Here is an 18249-nt window from a genome sequence, read left to right as displayed (position 1 = left end):
TCAGAGCAGTGAAAATAAACTTCACGCCTTAGAGTGGGAAATGGTAACAATAAAAAGGAGCCGAGGGATCTTGGAAGAAGGCTAGCCCAGCTCAGTTCTCCACTGGTGGTGGGGTTTGCACAGGCTGGCTCACTATAACCTGCACCACAGTCCTTGGGGATCTTCAGCTCCTCCGGCTTCCTCTTATCAGTGAGAGGCCTGCCAGAGAAGAACCACCGCTGGCTGCCTGGCACCACACTCTCCGGCAGGTAAGGGCCTCTTCATGTGAAACACTGTCTGTGTGCAGACCACAAGCTTGAGGTCTTTGCCTGGGCAGAGCCGCAGACAGAGCTGATGCGTGTCCAGAATTGGGAGGTGGCTCAGGAACATCCAGAATCTCTATGTCACTCTTTTCCTCTACCGTGCTGATTAGCGGTGCCAGGCAATAGACTGGCAGCAGGTACCGGTTGCCCAGCTCATCGTAGCACTCTGTCAGTGCACTGTGTGGTAGTGTTATGTTTGCACCGTCCATGACTGCCTGTGCCAGTTCATGATCATTGCTTTCAAAAGCATGTGCAGCAGCCTTCAAGGCATCCCAGATCTCTTTTCCGGCCTTCAAAAGCTGGTGCAGTGTCCCAGAATTCATCCCTCTTGCTGCGCAGTTGTCCATCTGTTAGAGGATAGTCGATTTTCCATTCTGGTTTCTCCTTTTTCAAAGGCTGGTTATGACCTAAAGCAACTCCCATGCGGGAGGAGTCTGGGCTGCTGGGCGCCCACGTACCCGCCCCGGGGGCCGTGGCTGCCACCAAAGGGTGCTCGTCCCACCGCCTCGCCCAGCCCTTTCCTCCATGCCCACTTCTACCTCAGCCCCCGGCCTCCTGGCCCGCAGGCCCGGCCCGCGCGTGCTTTCCTCGGCTCCTGCTCGGCCCCGCCAGGCCGGACTTGGCCCATCCCGGGCGGGCCGCAGCACCTGCTCGTGCTGTGCCTCCCCACGCCCCCGCGTCTAGGCCCCAGCACTGCCGCTGCTGCTGCCAGGCAGCCAGGCCCCATCCTCCCCGTCCTCTGAAGTTACATCATTAGTTACTGTTTTAGTTCCATCCAGGGTTTCAGCAACAAATGTAAGGTGTAGTGAAGCCACTGAACTGGACCACTATCTGGGGAGAAAGAAAGGTTCACTGGGAACCAAAGAAGCGAAGTAGTGGAAGAGCAAGAGGTTTTTATATGACAGTCAACAGAGTGGTCCTTGGGCTGATACAGACTGTTCATGTTGACAGGGAACTAGATCCCTTACCCAAGGTAGTTGACCTTTGGGGGCAAGATTAAGAGAGGTTCCTCGTTAGCAGAAACCCATCTTTAAGCTTCAACCCAGCCAAAATCCTATTTAAGACATTGGCCTCAGCACTGCCATTTTGAGGGGCAACTTTAAGCTAACAGTGACTAAAAAACTCATGCCTTAAAATGTTGCATCATAGCCAGACAGTGGTGGCGCATGCCTTTAATCCCAGCACTTGAGAGGCAGAGGCAGGTAGATTTCTGAGTTCGAGGCCAGCCTGGTCTACAGAGTGAGTTCCAGGACTACACAGAGAAACCCTGTCTCGAAAAACAGTGAAAAAAAAACAAAAAAGGTGCATCATGTGACTTTAGGAACAGCATCTGTAGCCTTATATGTCACCCTGACACTGGGAAGGTGGAACTCATTTAAAGCCCATGTTTTGGTTTGTGCCTTCAGTTTAAGAATGTTATTGTCTCACATTATTTGAACCTTTTTGCTTTTTTTCCTGATTGTTATTTTTTGAGATGGAGTTCAGTCAGGTGTGTAAATTTTAACTCAACGGTAAAGAATTCTTGGGAGCAGAAACAACCTTGTCTTCTATATCGAATACACCCGTCTCAACTCTTATCTTGAACCACACTGCCTGTAAAAGGAATCCTCATTTTAGATGGATGCATTATGGAATCCATGGCTCCAGAGAGACAGATCAGAGTCTGCCAGTGGGACTGGAGCTGAGAAAAGAAGTGTGAATTAAATAGTCAACAGCATGGTTTTATAGTTAGAGGAGAAGGTAACCGACAAACCAACCAATGTGAAAACCCTCAACGACAACAACAAATGTAAATACCCAGGTTTTAACCCAGCACTTAGGAGATTAGGATCATGTTCAACTACTTAGTTCAAAGCCAACTGGAGCTACATTGTGTGTGTGTGTGTGTGTGTGTGTGTGTGTGTGTGTGTGTGTGTGTGTGTTAAAAAGATCACACAACACGATCGAGTTAATCTCATTCAAGAACTTAAGGATGGTTCAACACATACAAACTAGCAAATGTAATAACGACCCAAATAAAACACCAGTTAGAGCAGAAGAGCTTTTAACAAAATTTCACATATGTTGATGATACAGTTCTCAAACCATAAAGAAGGAACATAGCAACAGCACTTGGGAGGCAGAGGCAGGCAGATTTCTGAGTTCAAGACCAGCCTGGTTTACAGAATGAGTTCCAGGACAGCCAGGGCTACACAGAGAAACCCTGTCTCGAAAAACCAAAAAAAAAAAGAAGAAGAGGAAGAGGAGGAGGAGGAGGAAGAACAGCTATATGCAACAGACTGATAGCTAACCATGCACTAAGTGGGGAAAACGAGGTGAGGTAAACATGTCTGCTCTCTACTTTCGCTTCAGAAATGGTGCTTAAAACACCATTGGCCAGAGCAATAAGATGGGCTGAAGGGAAAATAAATAAGAAAAAATTAAGTCAGATGAAGACATTAGAAAATTTAAAAAAAACAAAACAAAAACCTCCCAATAGTCATGGATCAGAATTGCTGTTGTATAAATGAACTATTACTGAAAATAATTTACATACTCAGTATTTCAATGAGATTCTTTCCAGAAGTTAAAAAAACAAAGTGTAAACAGAAGTTTCCAAATAGCCAAAGCAGTGTGAAGCTAAGAGAAGCAGTACTGCAGAAACAGTGCCCCATTTCCCTGTCTACAGCTGAGCTGTAGGACGGAGCCTGGGGCTCCAAACCAGCGTGGAGCCTGGCACAAAGCACAAGTGTACACCAATGCGACAAAGGGCTCAAAGGTAAACGCATGCAATTATAGCCCTATGATTCTTAACAAAAATGCCAAAAAACCTTAGAGAAAAGGCAAGTTCCATGCTGGGCAAACTGCGCAGCAGAAGCCCAAGAATAAGGCTTCAGAACTACATGGCACCCAGTGAGTGCCTCTGTCCTCAGAGGGAGGTGCTTTCCCTAAGGGAAAGCAGTTCCTGGGTCAGCCTTCGCAGGAGTCTTACCCACAGCCCAGCTCAAAGCCACCATCAGACATGACACGCCCCGGAAGTGTTCCTCTGAGGTTTGAGTGTGGAGGATAACCACACCAGTCAGTCATCTGTACCCTGGGCCCAGGCCAGAACCCCAGGTGACAGCTCTGGGCCTTGGTCACTAAGGTGAGCCCTGCCTATAAGTTCCAGAACAGGGCACTATGCCACAACGAGGCTGTCACCCTTGGCCTTGGGCTGCAAACTGGGAAGCAGTCCTCACACAAGTTTCCCTACATTCCACTCAGCTCCCTTCTTGATGGGCTTGCTGACCATGCACACTTGTGCCCAGGCCCTCAGTCAGAATCTACTTGTTGACAACACTTTATTCACTACCAGGGCCTTCCCTGAGCTCCGAGAATCCACCAGCCTGTGAACACCCTCCCAGACCACCTGAACAGAGTAGTCCCCTGGCTCCGTCTTTCTCTAGCTCACTCTTAGCCACCAGGCTTAACTACCCAATTCTTAGCAAGTCCAGCCAGCTAGAGAAGAGTAAGTGCCTTCCATATCTGGGTCTCTCCCCAGAAGTATGGTGCTAGGCAATTCTTGATCCCCTGAGTGTGGCACTGTGCCTAACACCTAGGAAGTAGCCATGCTGGCCTTTTTTATTATTATTAATTAATTTGTCTATTTTATTATTGAGACGGGGTCTCACGAAATCGGCCTGGCTAGCCTTGAACTCATCCTGTAGTATAAGCTAGCCTCAAACTCACAAATACCCTCCTGTCTCTGCCTCCAGAGTATCATGATCAAAAAAGCATGCGCCATTGGCCTGGAATGACCTAATTAAAGTGCAAACGGGTTCCTACTCCAACCTTTGCAAGCCAGTTTCCCAGCCATGAGTTAAAAAATTTTAGAAGCACTGGAAAGAAAAATGTATTAAGTTGGTTGTTCCCCAAGAGAGGCCCCAGCAGTACCGCTTACTAGAGGAGCAGGCCTTCAAGCCAACCCAGGCGCCCTGTGTCAACAAAGAGGCCAGCAAGAGGCTCTATAATGTACCCTCCAGGAGTTCAGAGGCTCCTCATGTCGGAGAGCCCATGTGAGCCTGGCTGAGCTGGTCTAGAATGGTGGCCATGGGTGGCAGACATGGAGCAACCAGCCTCTACTTGATACTCATAGGGGAGGGGACCCAGACTTGTCCCCATTGTCTCGCTGGGGAAAGCCAATTCCTGGAAGTACAGGTTCTTCTGATTTTGGAGGTGCTGACCCTGGGCGAGAAAGCCAACGCTGCATCCATGTGGGGAGAAGCCATCCGAGATAAGAAATTAAAGTTCCCCAAATATTATTGTTGAGTGTACTTAGGACAGCTCTAGTGTGGTGCCTTTTACACAAATATTGTGGATCACAGTAAGTGTGTTTATCTTCTTTTACCTTCGGCAAATAAGGAAACATCTGTGGGGCTGCGGATATTTATTTATTTTTGAATGAGCTTTGTGATGGTGGAAATATTTTGTACAAGATTATAGAACCCTGCGGCTCAAGCCCTGCCCCTGAGGAGGAGTGAGCTCTAACTGGCAAGTAACGTAGACATTCCCTTCCCATTGAGCCCCCAGTGCAGAAATCCTTACGTTTTTAGTATCAAGACTACAACTATCTTGTGTCTCAACAAAGTGTAAGGTCAGCCAATGGGAAAAGAAGCCAGTTTTGACAGAGGGTGCCTGGCCCAACAGCTTCAAATCCCAGTGCCTTTTCTGTGCCCCTTTCCAATTCTCTCTCTGTTCCAAAGAGGAGCTGAGAGAAGCCAGAGGCTGCTGTGGACTCACACTGCCAGTCTTGCCTCAAGCCAACCTGTTTTTGTGGATTCTTAGCAGCAGATGTCACAAAAATAGCTGCCAGAAACTTCTTGTCTGAAAATTTCTACTGATCTCCAGGATATGTGTTTAATGCAAGCGAGAAGAGCTGGCTGCTTTGGGCTATGGACACATCAGAGAAAGTGGAACAGTCCAGGGACAAGCATAGCAAGGCTTGCAAACACTGCGTGTTGACAGATTAAATACTTCAAGTTGAAGGGATTCGAGCAAATGGCAGAAACAGGAAAGCCATTGACACAGTCTGCCTTCTCCCATCAAGCAGGTGATGAGGCCCTGAGTGGGAGTCCCTTCCCTAGACCTGCAGAACAGAAGGTCACAGAAGAGAATCTAGGGGCCGGAGACAAGGCTTTGTGGTTAAGAATGCTTGCTTCTCAGCCACAGACCTAGAGTTCAGTATCTAGCACCCACGTGCTAGGTACTTACAGCCACCAGTAACCTCAGCTCAGGATATCTGATGACCCCTTCTGGCCTCTGAGGGTTCTCTCTCCCTCTCCCTCTCCCTCTCCCTCTCCCTCTCCCTCTCCCTCTCCCTCTCCCTCTCCCTCTCCCACCCTCTCCCTCTCCTCTCCCTCTCCCTCTCCCTCCCTCCCTCCCTCTCCCTCTCCCTCTCCCTCTCCCTCTCCCTCTCCCTCTCCCTCTCCCTCTCCCTCTCCCTCTCCCTCTCCCTCTCCCTCTCCCTCTCCCTCTCCCTCTCCCTCTCCCTCTCCCTCTCCCTCTCCCTCTCCCTCTCCCTCTCCCTCTCCCTCTCCCTCTCCCTCTCCCTCTCCCTCTCCCTCTCCCTCTCCCTCTCCCTCTCCCTCTCCCTCTCCCTCTCCCTCTCCCTCTCCCTCTCCCTCTCCCTCTCCCTCTCCCTCTCCCTCTCCCTCTCCCTCTCCCTCTCCCTCTCCCTCTCCCTCTCCTCCCTCTCCCTCTCCCTCTCCCTCTCCCCTCTCCCTCTCCCTCTCCCTCTCCTCCCTCTCCCTCTCCCTCTCCCTCTCCCTCTCCTCCCTCTCCCTCTCCCTCTCCCTCTCCCTCTCCCTCTCCCTCTCCCTCTCCCTCTCCCTCTCCCTCTCCCTCTCCCTCTCCCTCTCCCTCTCCTCCCTCTCCCTCTCCCTCTCCCTCTCCCTCTCCTCCCTCTCCCTCTCCCTCTCCCTCTCCCTCTCCCTCTCCCTCTCCCTCTCCCTCTCCCTCTCCCTCTCCCTCTCCCTCTCCCTCTCCCTCTCTCTCTCTCTCTCTCTCTCTCTCTCTCTCTCTCTCTCTCTCTCGCACACACACACACACACACACACACACAGAGACACTTCTTTTAATGAAAAGAGCACAAACAGACCAGGATGTGTGTGACCTTAGTGGTGGGTTAGACTTTTATACATCAGTCAGTCAGTGTTGACCCTTCATCAAGTGCACACACGTGTGTGTTCAACTCATTCTTTGGATCTTCTTCTCCTCATAGTCTCCCACGTTGCTTTCACAGCTTGTATCGAGTATATGTGTGCTTTTGCCCTCTGAGCCTTCTGTTTCAAGAGTCTTGGGGCCATAAAATCCAAGACAAATTTTTTAAAAAAAAAAATCTGTTCTTTTTGGGATTTTTGTTGTTTTTTTTTGTTTTGAGACAAGGTCTTGCTATGTAACTCAGGTTACCCTCAGACTCATTGTGTAGCCCCAGACTGGCCTCAGACTCACAGTAATCCTCCTGCCTCAGCTTCCAAAGAACTAAGTTTACAGATATTCACCATCATCTCCAGCTAGGAAAGATGTTTTTCCTCCCTTTTGATGTAATGAGTGGTTCACATGTCAATACGTATCAGGTTATACACTCAAATTTACTCAGTTTCCCATATGTCAGCAACACAAGTGTGTGGTGTGTCTGTGTGTGCAGATTCCTGTGTGTGTGGTGTGATGATCTGCATCTTTGAAAGAACAGCCACACTTCTGTTAGTGTCCCTTTTCCTCCTGACTTGGAATGAATTGTGGACTCATATAAAGGTTTGTAGTATGCTATTAAGGGACAGAGAAAGGGTGAGGGAGGGGAAGAAGGAGGGAGGACAGAGGGAGGGAGGGTGTGTATTCTGGGTGAAGTGTGCACCTGTCTTTGAGAAGGAGGGGCAGAGAATGAAGACCTCCTCTGCTTTGTGGTAGTACGGGAGAATAGTCAAAAACTTGAGTACCTATGGTCTGCCAGGCTGAACATTTTATGAACAGCGCTTATTTTTCATTCTCACATGACTTCTAAATAGGATTATTGGACCCATTTTTACCGAGGGTGAAATTAGTGTCAGGAAGATACTGTGTGGCAGGTGACCAGAATTTATAACAGGACGTTAGTGGGACCATTTCTAGCTGGTGGGTTTACAAGTGAATTTTGTTTATGCTTATTTATTTCTGAAAATTTTTATAATAATAAAAGTATCTATGGCTAACCAACAATATCCTTGCCTTAAGTGATATTTCAGTGCTCACATTGGTCTAGAAGGTAGAAGTGAGACCCAGCAGAAATCAAAGATGACAAAGGCAGGCAGAGTCCGTTCTCGAGCTCCGGAATCCAGTGGACTTCAGACCCCAAGGCAGCTGAATGCCTCCCAACTTCCCGATTCCTAGGGACGCGTTCTGTTCTAGGTGAAACGTGCACCCGGCTAGACTGACTGAGGTTCTATTTATTTCCTCTTCACACTATTTGAAGAATATTTCCCATGGCCCCACTTGATGGTTTTCCGCATGCAGATGGTTCTTTAAAGGTCCACGTGATGCGCAGCTGACATTTTATAGCCCTTCGCTCCCTTTTCTTCAGTTTATGACTGAGCTTTTTATAGCAAACAATGCAATTTGTCAAAGAGCCAAAAAAAGCACCAGTTAGCACAAAGTCCTTCCCAAAAAAAGTAGCAGAAGTAGCAGTTGGGGCGAAGAGGCCCTGACCAGTTTCACTCCAAAGACACGTGACTGGGGCAGGAGGGTGGAGCCCGGTGAAATTAACTCCTTCATCCTTAGAGGGGAGAGCAAGGGCCATCTTGCTCTCAAAATGGGAATGCAGTGTATGTTGTGGACAGCCCTGGGGCTAATTATATTGATGTTAATTCCGTTCTCGGTGTGAGGGGCTGTGAACAAGGAATCAGTCAGCACTCAGGTGATTTCCACTAATTTGTAAAATAAAGGAAAGCTGATGGTTGGGCAGATAAAGGGAAGATAGAGCTGAAGGTGGGGAGAGAGAAGAAAGAGAAAATGGAAGATGGAGAGGACACAGAGGAGGAGAAAGAAGTAGAAAAGCAGAGCAGAGGCTCAAGGCAGAAGAAAACCGCAAGTTCTAAGGGGTCTCATAGATGGGGAAGATGGTAGTGTAGCAGTAGATCTGCCCAATCTAGGCGCACAGCATGGATTCATATTAACTGAGTCGTGTTTTCATTGCCGGGGCATATTTGGGTTGGAGATTTACTGCAACAAGCATTCTCAAGTTTATGTCTGCCTTTTCACTTGCTAGGAAGCAAACATTGTTCCCTGACCTCTTTTCTGGGGCCGTGGGGGTTGGTTGTCTCACCATATGGGATTTGTGACCATCTGTGTGCCAGTGAGGACTGTGGCTGATTCGATTTTCCATGACAGGATTGGCCAACTACAGTGCAAGGGCCAACCATGGTTTTGTATTCTCAGTAGTCTGGTGGATATATCAGTTTTTCAGTTGCATTTCTTTTTATTTCATGTGCATGGGTGATTAGCCTGCATGTATTTCACCTGTATGCAGTATCTGCGGAGGCCAGAAGAGGGTGTCAGCCCTGGAACAGATGGTTGTGAGGCCGAGCAGGAGTGCCATCTCGGCAGCCCACAGTCACAGTTTTCATAATTGGTAAAATGGTAAATTGGTTAATTTTTTTTTAAAAAAATGGTAAAATTTTGTAAATGGTAAAATACCCAGAAAAAAATTATCACTTTGACCACTTGTTTGTTTGTTTGGTTTTTTTTTTTTGTTTGTTTGTTTGGTTTTTGGTTTTTCAAGACAGGGTTTCTCTGTGTAGTCCCGGCTGTCCTGGAACTCACTCTGTAGACCAGGCTGGCCTCGAACTCAGAAATCCGCCTGCCTCTGCCTCCCAAGCACTGGGATCAAAGGCGTGCGCCACCACTGCCCAGCTCACTTTGACCACTTTTAAATGTACAATTCAGTAGTGTTAAGTACAGATTGTTGTTCACATAGTCATAGAACCATTTTCTGGAATGTTCTTGTCTTGCAAACCTGAATCTCAGGCTGCTGAGATGGTTCAGGGATAAATCATTTGCCTGATGACCTGGGTTTGAGTCTAAGAACCAACAGTAGCTGTAGAAGAAGAAAATCAACTCCACAGCATTGTCCTCTGGCCTCCGCATGCAAGCCTCGTGTGTGGTGAAATGAGAATGGCCTCCGTAGGTTCACGTCCCTAGTTAATGGAACTGTTTTGGGAAGGATTAGGAGGGGTGGCCTTCTTGGAGGAGGTGTATCACAGGGGTGGGGCTTTGAGGTTTCAAAAGCCTATACTATGTCCTCTCTCTCTCTCTCTCTCTCTCTCTCTCTCTCTCTCTCTCTCTCTCTCTCTGTGTGTGTGTGTGTGTGTGTGTGTGTGTGTGTGTGTGTATGTGTGTGTGTATGTGTGTGTAAGTTTTCAGCGGCAGCTCCAGCACCATGCCTGTCTGCTTGCCTTGCCTTCTGAGATGCTTTCTTCTGTAAGTTGCCTTGCTCCATGCTGTCTGTCCACAGCAATAGAAAAGTAACTAAGATAGTAGGCTCCACTCACAGCAGCACATGGGCCATGGTATACACACATACACTCTCATCTCCCCCCTCCTTCCTCTCTCTTTCTCTCTCTCTCTCTCTCTCTCTCTCTCTCTCTCTCTCTGTGTGTGTGTGTGTGTGTGTGTGTGTGTGTGTGTGTGTGTATGTGTGTGTGTATGTGTGTGTAAGTTTTCAGCGGCAGCTCCAGCACCATGCCTGTCTGCTTGCCTTGCCTTCTGAGATGCTTTCTTCTGTAAGTTGCCTTGCTCCATGCTGTCTGTCCACAGCAATAGAAAAGTAACTAAGATAGTAGGCTCCACTCACAGCAGCACATGGGCCATGGTATACACACATACACTCTCATCTCCCCCCTCCTTCCTCTCTCTTTCTCTCTCTCTCTCTCTCTCTCTCTCTCTCTCTGTGTGTGTGTGTGTGTGTGTGTGTGTGTGTGTGTATGTGTGTGTGTATGTGTGTGTAAGTTTTCAGCGGCAGCTCCAGCACCATGCCTGTCTGCTTGCCTTGCCTTCTGAGATGCTTTCTTCTGTAAGTTGCCTTGCTCCATGCTGTCTGTCCACAGCAATAGAAAAGTAACTAAGATAGTAGGCTCCACTCACAGCAGCACATGGGCCATGGTATACACACATACACTCTCATCTCCCCCCTCCTTCCTCTCTCTTTCTCTGTATTTGGTAGTAGCCATGCTATGCTTTAAAAAGTTCTCTACATTACAGCTATGTATTTGTTTGTATAAGGGTAGGGACTTGTGTGCCACAGGGCAGGTGTGGAACTAACCTGCAAAAGTTAGTTCTTCCCTTCCTGCATGTAAGGCCCAGGGATTGGACTCATTGAACTGAACATCTTGCCAACCCAGACCACAAGGTTTTTTAGGTTTTGGTTTTTAAACAAGGTCTCACCGTGTCACCTTGATTAGCCTGGACATCTCTACATAGACCAGACTGGCGACAATGTCACAACCATCCACCTGCCTTTGCCTCTGTAGTGCTAGGATTAAATGTGTGCAGACAGACCCATTGTTTGTTTGTTTGTGTTTGTGTTTTTGTTCTTGTTGAGACAGGGTCTTGCTGTGTAGGCCAGGCTGGCCTCAAACTTGCGATGATGCTCTTGCCGCACCTCCCGGGTTAGAGGTGGACCATGGTGCCACCTCTGGTGGTTTTTCTTTGTCTTTCTGAGACAGAATTTTGCTATGTAGCCTAGATTGGCTTAGAACTAGGAAGACAAGGCTGGCTTCAAATCAACAGCAATCTTCCTGCCTCTGCTTCCCAAGGGCCAGGGTTACAGGAGTGGGCCACTGTACTCAGGAACACCTTCTATATTTGAAAATTAGAAGAAAAGTAACATTTCATGGGATTTGAAATCCTATATTCGTGAGTATTATCTTCTGGGAACACGCTGGTGCGCCTTCATTTACATATCATCTAAGCTTTTGCACTAAATGCCAGATTGCAATGGTTTCAACAGATATCATAAAGTGTTTACTATCTGCCGTTTGTACACAATAGATCGCCAATGCTACTGTAAGGTCAGGATGACAGCCAGCCAACTTGTACTGAAAACCACCTAGTGATCCCCTATCTGCCTTGCTCTTGAACTCCCTCCCCCTTCTAGATCCTCAGCTGTCCCTTCATTCAGTGTCCCTGCTCCTCATCACCCCACCCCAGGCCCCTGCAGGCTCTGAGGATGCCAGCCCCTGCCGCCCCCCCCCCCCCCGCAGCCCCCACCCTCTCTCCAGCTTCAGCTACAACATTTGCTGGATCTGAGATCTGCTCCCCACACCCAACCCCCAGCAGACCAGAAGACTTAACAATGAGGAAGCACCTCTGATGGACTCCAGGCCTTGTTTCCAGGCTGTCCTGAGCTGCCATCCCATCTGCCTCCCATCTCACTATAGGAGTGCTAACTCAAGAGATGCATAAAGGTCTGGCTTTTCACTTGGGTTCAGGGATGGAACTCGGTCTGTGAGGCTTGTGTGGCACCTGCACTCACTAAGCCACCACCCCGGTCCTGAGATCAAACTTCCACCAGGACCTTGAGTGGGCTTTGAACAGATGATTTGAGATTCATGTGAAGAGTTGGTTGGAGCCGTAGTTCAGTACCATCAAACAAACAAACAAAAATACCAAATGAATGTGAAAGCGAAAAGCCTTTGTCTATGAGGGACAATCACTCCAGACCATCAGGACTAAATCTACAGGAAGGGAGGAGAGGGGATTGCAAAACACTACAAGGAACTCAACTCAGGCCTCTCAGATGTACTATAGCATACTTTTATTTATTTGTGTTGTTGTTGTTGTTGTTGTTGTTACTTTGCAGTGCTGAGAATGGAACCCAGACCCTAGCACATGCTAAGTAAGTGGTCTATCCCCGAGCTACATCCCCAGTGACTACATTTTTATTTTTTGCTGAGAGCAAAAGCAAAGCAAGATGATTGGGTTTGTTCTGTCAAGCCGCTCCAGCCGTACTTGTAAGCTGGAATCGGCTCTGTGGTAAATGAGGTTGTGAAGAAGAGAGAAACAACCTGGCAAACACGAGCAGAACAGAGTAACCCACCTGAAGGGAGCTGAAGAGCTCCCAGGCACTGCAAGATGAGTCCCTGTGCGCCCTTCCTACAAAGCAAATGGAGAAGCCTGGCAAGGCTTTCCCAGCAGAAAGTACTGTGGTTATTCGGGGTAAACAGGAGCATGGCTTTGGGGGCTTCTTAACGAACAGAAGACTAGGGATCAAGCCTTACCCTGACTCTTTATACCGTGTAACAGAAGATCAGGGGAGAGGGTGGGACAGACTTTTCTAGATGTTAGGTGACCTGAGAAGCGGAACCAGGAAGCATGGCTTGCAACTTGCACAACTCATCGGTCTCCATACAATAGGATGATGACATCAGGGTGGACGGCTTCAGACAATGACCTGAAGCAAAAAAATCCTTAACTCAAAACTGTCATCCACTACTGCTGGAACGTCGTCAGAGAACTGCAATCCACCTCCCAAGATCTGCTTCTCTTTCACACACCCTGCCACTGCTGGAGGGTTTGGGTGGCTTGTGCTGTGTGGATGAGACTACACTAAAAGACAGTTGATTCCCTAAGGAACCCAGGGAGAACTTGAGTGGTAAAACTTTCAGCGGCTTTACCCTCTCAGCATAGTCGACTGATCGCTCAAAAGGGACAACTGAGGGCCAGGGTGTAGCTCAGGGTACAGCACATGCTTAGCATGTACGAGACCCTGGTTTCCATCCTCAGCTGCATGCACACGAAGAATAAGGGGCATTTTGTTCAGCTACTGTTTTTGTTTCCCCTACAGCTTCCCTGGCCTTGGGACTTGACTTTTCTTTCTGTTAGAGAGCCCGACCTTGGAGGCCCCTCCTAGCCCCATCAAAGGAGGGAACAACCTTTCCCCTGCCCACCACCGTGGAGACACCAAACCAACATGAGCACTTCTCACTACCAAACGTCTGAGTAACAAATGTCTTATCGCTGCTGTCCCATTAGCCAAGGTATCAGTGTCCCGCAAACCTTCTCTTACACTTTCCATGACTTCCTGGAGTGTGTGGCACGTCGTGTGACATGATTCTTGGGGTGATGTGAACAAACTCAGCCCTGATAGGGAACCAGCAGCAGACCAAGGTGACTCCACCAAAGTCCAGTTCAGTGACCAAGTGAGATTACCCTATGTGAGTGAGAGGTTGCTTGGAGAAGCACCCCTCAAAGGCGCGATGCTTCCCTTGAAAGCCCACCAGGACGCAGGCACGACCTAAGACCCTGGGTTCAGATAACCATACAGGAATATGTAAATGTGTGGGCACATATGAGAAGGAGGGAGGTGGAAAGTGGAGGGAGGGAGGGAGGGAGGGAGGGAGAGAGAGAGAGAGAGAGAGAGAGGAGAGGGAGGAAGGGAGGGAGAGAGGGAAGAGGGAGGGAGGGAGGAGATGTGTATTATATGACAGTTATAGAGGTAAGAAGTCCCACTGGGTCTTACTGAACTAAAATCTAAGCTGGTTCCACGAGGTTGTGTTTCTTTGTGGAGCTCTGAGGAGAATCCATTTCCCACAGGACCCCACTTCTAGAAGTCACTCACATTTCCTGGCTCCAGTGCTCCTCTATCCCTCTTCAAATCCCACAGCTTCACGGAGTCCTCCTCAGGTCTCTGTCCCTGGCTGCAGACTGAGAAGTTCTCGGGCTCCATCCAGACTGGCCTGACAGGATGAAGGAGAGCATGAATTATCCCCTCAAGGTTTGGATTCCCAATCATCCTCGAAGTTGTCTTTGCCCTATAAGGTGGCCTGCCCCAGCTTCAGGGTGGGAACATCTCTCCCCTGAGGCCTTTCCCCATTTCCTGCAGCCTGGAAGGTCTTAACTCCAAGCCATTGCCTACAGTGAAATTCTTACTGCCTCTATTCAGCCTCTGTCTATTCAGTCTCTGTTGCAAGCTCAAGCTTCCATCTCTATGGCGACAGTTGACTCGGGAAGCCGGACTGCGACTCTTGGCCAGTGCTCAGCACCTGCACCTGTGGGGTAGCGGGGGTTTCAAAGGTCCCGGGAGGACACTGCCCTCCACACCCTACACCCCATACCCCACACCCCACAGGACCTGCTCTTCACGTCCCTGCCTCCAGGCTAACTGGGATTCTCTGTGCTCCCTCAAGCTCTGACTCTCATCTCCTCTGACTGTGTCTTCCTGTCCTGTTTCCGGAGTGAGGTACAGCGGAGGGAGAGTGGCCTCCAGATGAGATGATAAAGCCTAACTGCACAGGTAAGGCTCACACCTGACACCTCAGTGAGTGTTCACTCGGGATTAACTGGGAGGTACTTTGAAGCACCGGCCCCAAATGGCCTGCAGAAAGGACCTCAAAATATGCTGTGGCAAAATACAGATTGTCTTGGACCAGCAAGATGTCTCGGCACCATTTGACTTTACAGCCTAAAAACTAACATGAGCTGGATCTCCAGAACGAATCATAGACACAGAGAATATACTGGGTTGCAATCTGATCTCCATACATAGTCTGTCTCTGTCTCTGTCTCTGTCTCTGTCTCTGTCTCTGTCTCTGTCTCCCTCCCTCCCTCCCTCCCTCCCTCCCTTCCTCTCTCTCTCTCTCCCTCTCTCTCCCTCCCTCCCTCCCCTCTCCTTTCTCTCTCTGATAAAATCATTTTAAATAATATTTTTTAATTCTTTAAAAATTTCATGCAATGTTCTTTCATCATATTTACCCCTCCACTCCTCCCCACCCTCCCCTCCCCCACTCCTCTCCATCCTCCCCTCCCTCCCACTCCCCTCCTCCTCCCCTCCCTCCCACTCCCCCACCATTCCCTCCCCCACTCCTCCCCACCCTCCCTTCCCCCACTCCTCTCCATCCTCCCCTCCCTTCCACTCCGCTCCCCACTCCCCTCCCTCCCACTCCCCCCCACCATCCCCTCCCCCCCCCTTTTGAATTTTCTCCTTCTTTCTCTCCCCATTGAGTCCATCTTTTGTTGCCCATTGTTCTCGGGACAGAGACTTGCCTTGGAGTGCGGTAGACCTCAAGTTGACTCCATCTCCCAGGACCCCTGAAGGACCAGCGTACACTCCTCAGCTAGTGAAGGACTTTCTGGTGGCCCTCCCCCTCCATGCTGTGATTTTGTCTGGGTTGAGGTTACAAAACTCTTATGCACATAGTCACAGTCACTGTGAATTCATATGTGCATCTGCTCAGCTGTGCCTGGAAAGCAAGTTTTCCATGAAGTCATCCAGTACCGCTGGCTCCTAGGATCTTTCTGCCCAGTCTTTGGAGGCATTCTCTTGACTTTGGGAGAAAGGGTGTGGTGTGTACAACCCATTTAGGGATGCACGCTCCATTGTCTCGTATTCTCCACACTTTGACCAGATAAGGGTCTTTGTGTGACTTGTCTTCTACTTCAAGAAGATGCTTCTCCGAAGGACTGAACAATGCAAAGGTGGCCCAGATGTTACCTGAGTAGCCAGCTACTTTCTGATTGGACGTAACATCTCTCGATGAGGTAGAACATGCCTGACTCAGTTCATGGGGCCAAGAACTTACGGCTAAGTAAGTTATAGGTCCTAGGAGAGAGCTTAATATTATCATTCTCCCTCTGCTGAGTATCACCTTGGAAACAGGAGGTGGTGAGAGTCAGGGCAGCTCTACCCAAGGGAGCATTGGGAAATCCCAGCCACCCTGGAGGTGGGAAAGCACAGAGCAGCTCCTGGAGGGTGTGGAGGGTGTGGAGTGAATAGGGTGGTGTCCTTTTAAATATACAACTCTATGAGTATAGTAAGAAGTCACTGGGAGTCATTTTAAAGCTATGTCAATGTAGCAGAGCATTAGGTATTCACCCCTGGGGTCTATAACCTACCACCTAGCCATACAGTCTTGGCCCTGGAAGCAGTGTCGGGCATAAGCTCCACCTCACAGATCAGGCACTAGATCTAAGCAGAAACTAGTTGGTAACTCCCATAAATGTCTGTGTCACTACTGCACCGGTGGACAATATCTTGTCAGGCCAGTTATTTAAAGAAAATCATTAAGGAATCATTTATTTTATGTATGTGAGTATACTGTTGCTTTCCTCAGACCTACCAGAAGAGGGCACTGGATCCCATTACAGATGGTTGTGAGCCAGCATAAAGGTCCTGGGAATTGAATTCAGGACCTCTAAAAGAGCAGTCAGTACTCTTAACTGCTGAGCCATCTCTCCAGCCCCCTAAATAAAATAATTAAGAACAAAAACCTACTTGTTGGGCTCAGTAGAAGGCACATGCCACCAAGCCGAGAAACCAGTCTTTAATTCCCAAAAACACAGGGCAAAAGCAGAGAACTGACAGGTGTAAACTGCCCTCTGGCCTCCACAGCACTCACTGTGGTATTCTGCGACTCACACTTAGGCCATGGCTAACATAGCCCTAGGAAACACAGGGAGCTGAAAAGAGGGTAATGTTAGCCAGAGATGGGGACTCTGGGTTTACTTCAGGAATGAACAATTATTTTCTTGTTTATCCTCCATTACTGTTTATATAGCATCTAGCTAGCAAGTCTTGAACAAAAAGCCTTTGTGATCCTTTATCAGGGTTTGTCCTGCACTTTGGTCTCGTTTGCATCAGAGGACATTCCTCCTTAGACATTACCTTATGCCTGCAACTTTCCTGTCACATAGCTAGGTGTTGGCCTGGTTTTGTGTCTGAGAAAGGAATTCCAGACCTTCTGGACACACACACTCTCAGAATGTAATTTTTTAAAACACGAATTTTCTTAGTGGAGAGCCTTTGCAGAGTCTGTGCACGTGCAGCTGCACCTAGAAGCACCTAGAAGCAGCTGATAAAAATTGTTCCCGGAGTGAGCGGAGCTGCAGGCTCTCTGCCTGACATCAGTCTGGACTGCTGTAAGGAAACACCAAGTGTAGACTAGCTCCTTTAAAGAACAGAGTGGAGCCGGGATGGTGGTGCACGCCTTTAATCCCAGCACCTGGGAGGCAGAGGCAGACGGATTTCTAAGTTTGAGGCCAGCCTGGTCTACAGAGCGAGTTCCAGGACAGCCAGGACTGTTACACAGAGAAACTCTGTCTCAAAAAAACCAAAAATCTACAAAATAAAAAGAAGAAAAGAGTCCTGCTGGAGACGTTGAGGCAGCAGCTGGAGCTCCAGCTTGAACTTTCTCCCGTGGCTGAGCCCCACTTCCCTTTCCCACTGCAGGATTTCTTTTGTTTTATTTTTATATTGTGAGCTAAACAGTAGTAATGACTGTTGGTGGCTGTTGGTGATGGTGTGTTTCTAGCTGTCCTCAAAGTCATGTGTTTTAACTCTTGGGCTGTTCTCTTTCTTCCTGTTCACAAGTTAGGAGTCTGGCCCACCCCCAGACAGGGGTCTTGGAGACCAGTTGACATAAATATGCTAGATCTGAAGGGAGTAGGGCTCTCAGAAGAACCTTCGCAATGAACTTAAATAGCACATGACAGTATACCAATATAATGTACATTATAAATGCCTACACTTTTTTTTTTCCAGTATTGAATCCAGGGTCTAATGCATGCTAGACAAACACTTGACAACTAAACTATATTCCCAGATCAAAGCCCACATTCTCATTTATTATTTATTTACTGTATATGAGTACACTGTAGCTGTCTTCAGATGCACCAGAAAAGGGCATCAGTTCCCATTACAGATGGTTGTAAGTCACCATGTGGTTGCTAGGAGTTAAACTCAGGACCTCTGGAAGAGCAGTCAGTGTTCTTAACCTCTGAGCCATCTCTCCAGCCTGCCTTTAAGATTCTTTTTTTTTTTTAATGGTTTTTCGAGACAGGGTTTCTCTGTGTAGCCTTGGCTGTCCTGGAACTCACTTTGTAGACCAGGCTGGCCTCGAACTCAGAAATCCGCCTGCCTCTGCCTCCCGAAAGGCGTGCGCCACCACACCCAGTTTGCCTTTAA

The 18249-nt window shown here is 48.5% G+C and overlaps 1 protein-coding gene, 1 long non-coding RNA gene and 1 pseudogene across 3 annotated transcripts in view; 1 reads left to right on the top strand and 2 right to left on the bottom strand.

The window, feature by feature from the left end:
- Positions 1-91: 91 nt before the first annotated feature.
- Positions 92-725, bottom strand: LOC110302419 (ubiquitin domain-containing protein 2 pseudogene; annotated as a pseudogene).
- An 11416-nt stretch (positions 726-12141) lies between these two features.
- Positions 12142-14327, bottom strand: LOC147002127 (uncharacterized). Of its 2 annotated transcripts, XR_015044556.1 has the most exons (4): positions 14220-14327; positions 13909-14026; positions 13357-13500; positions 12142-12741 (listed from the first exon to the last, which is right to left on the bottom strand). It is a non-coding gene; the product is annotated as an uncharacterized LOC147002127 (long non-coding RNA). The 2 variants fall into 2 exon arrangements; XR_015044555.1 differs by lacking the exon at positions 14220-14327 and having other exon boundaries at positions 13909-14188.
- The window catches only part of LOC147002126 (uncharacterized), a 42755-nt gene continuing 38796 nt past the window's right edge, over positions 14291-18249 (top strand). Inside the window, exon 1 of the mRNA XM_085828282.1 lies at positions 14291-14583. The gene's annotated coding sequence lies outside the window, so the exon portion shown is untranslated. The remainder of the gene's footprint in view (positions 14584-18249) is intronic.

Source organism: Mus caroli, unplaced genomic scaffold (assembly GCF_978045245.1).
Source record: "Mus caroli unplaced genomic scaffold, Mus_caroli_1 scaffold_11, whole genome shotgun sequence".
NCBI lineage: Eukaryota > Metazoa > Chordata > Mammalia > Rodentia > Muridae > Mus > Mus caroli.
This window is presented reverse-complemented; position numbering and strand designations above follow the sequence as displayed.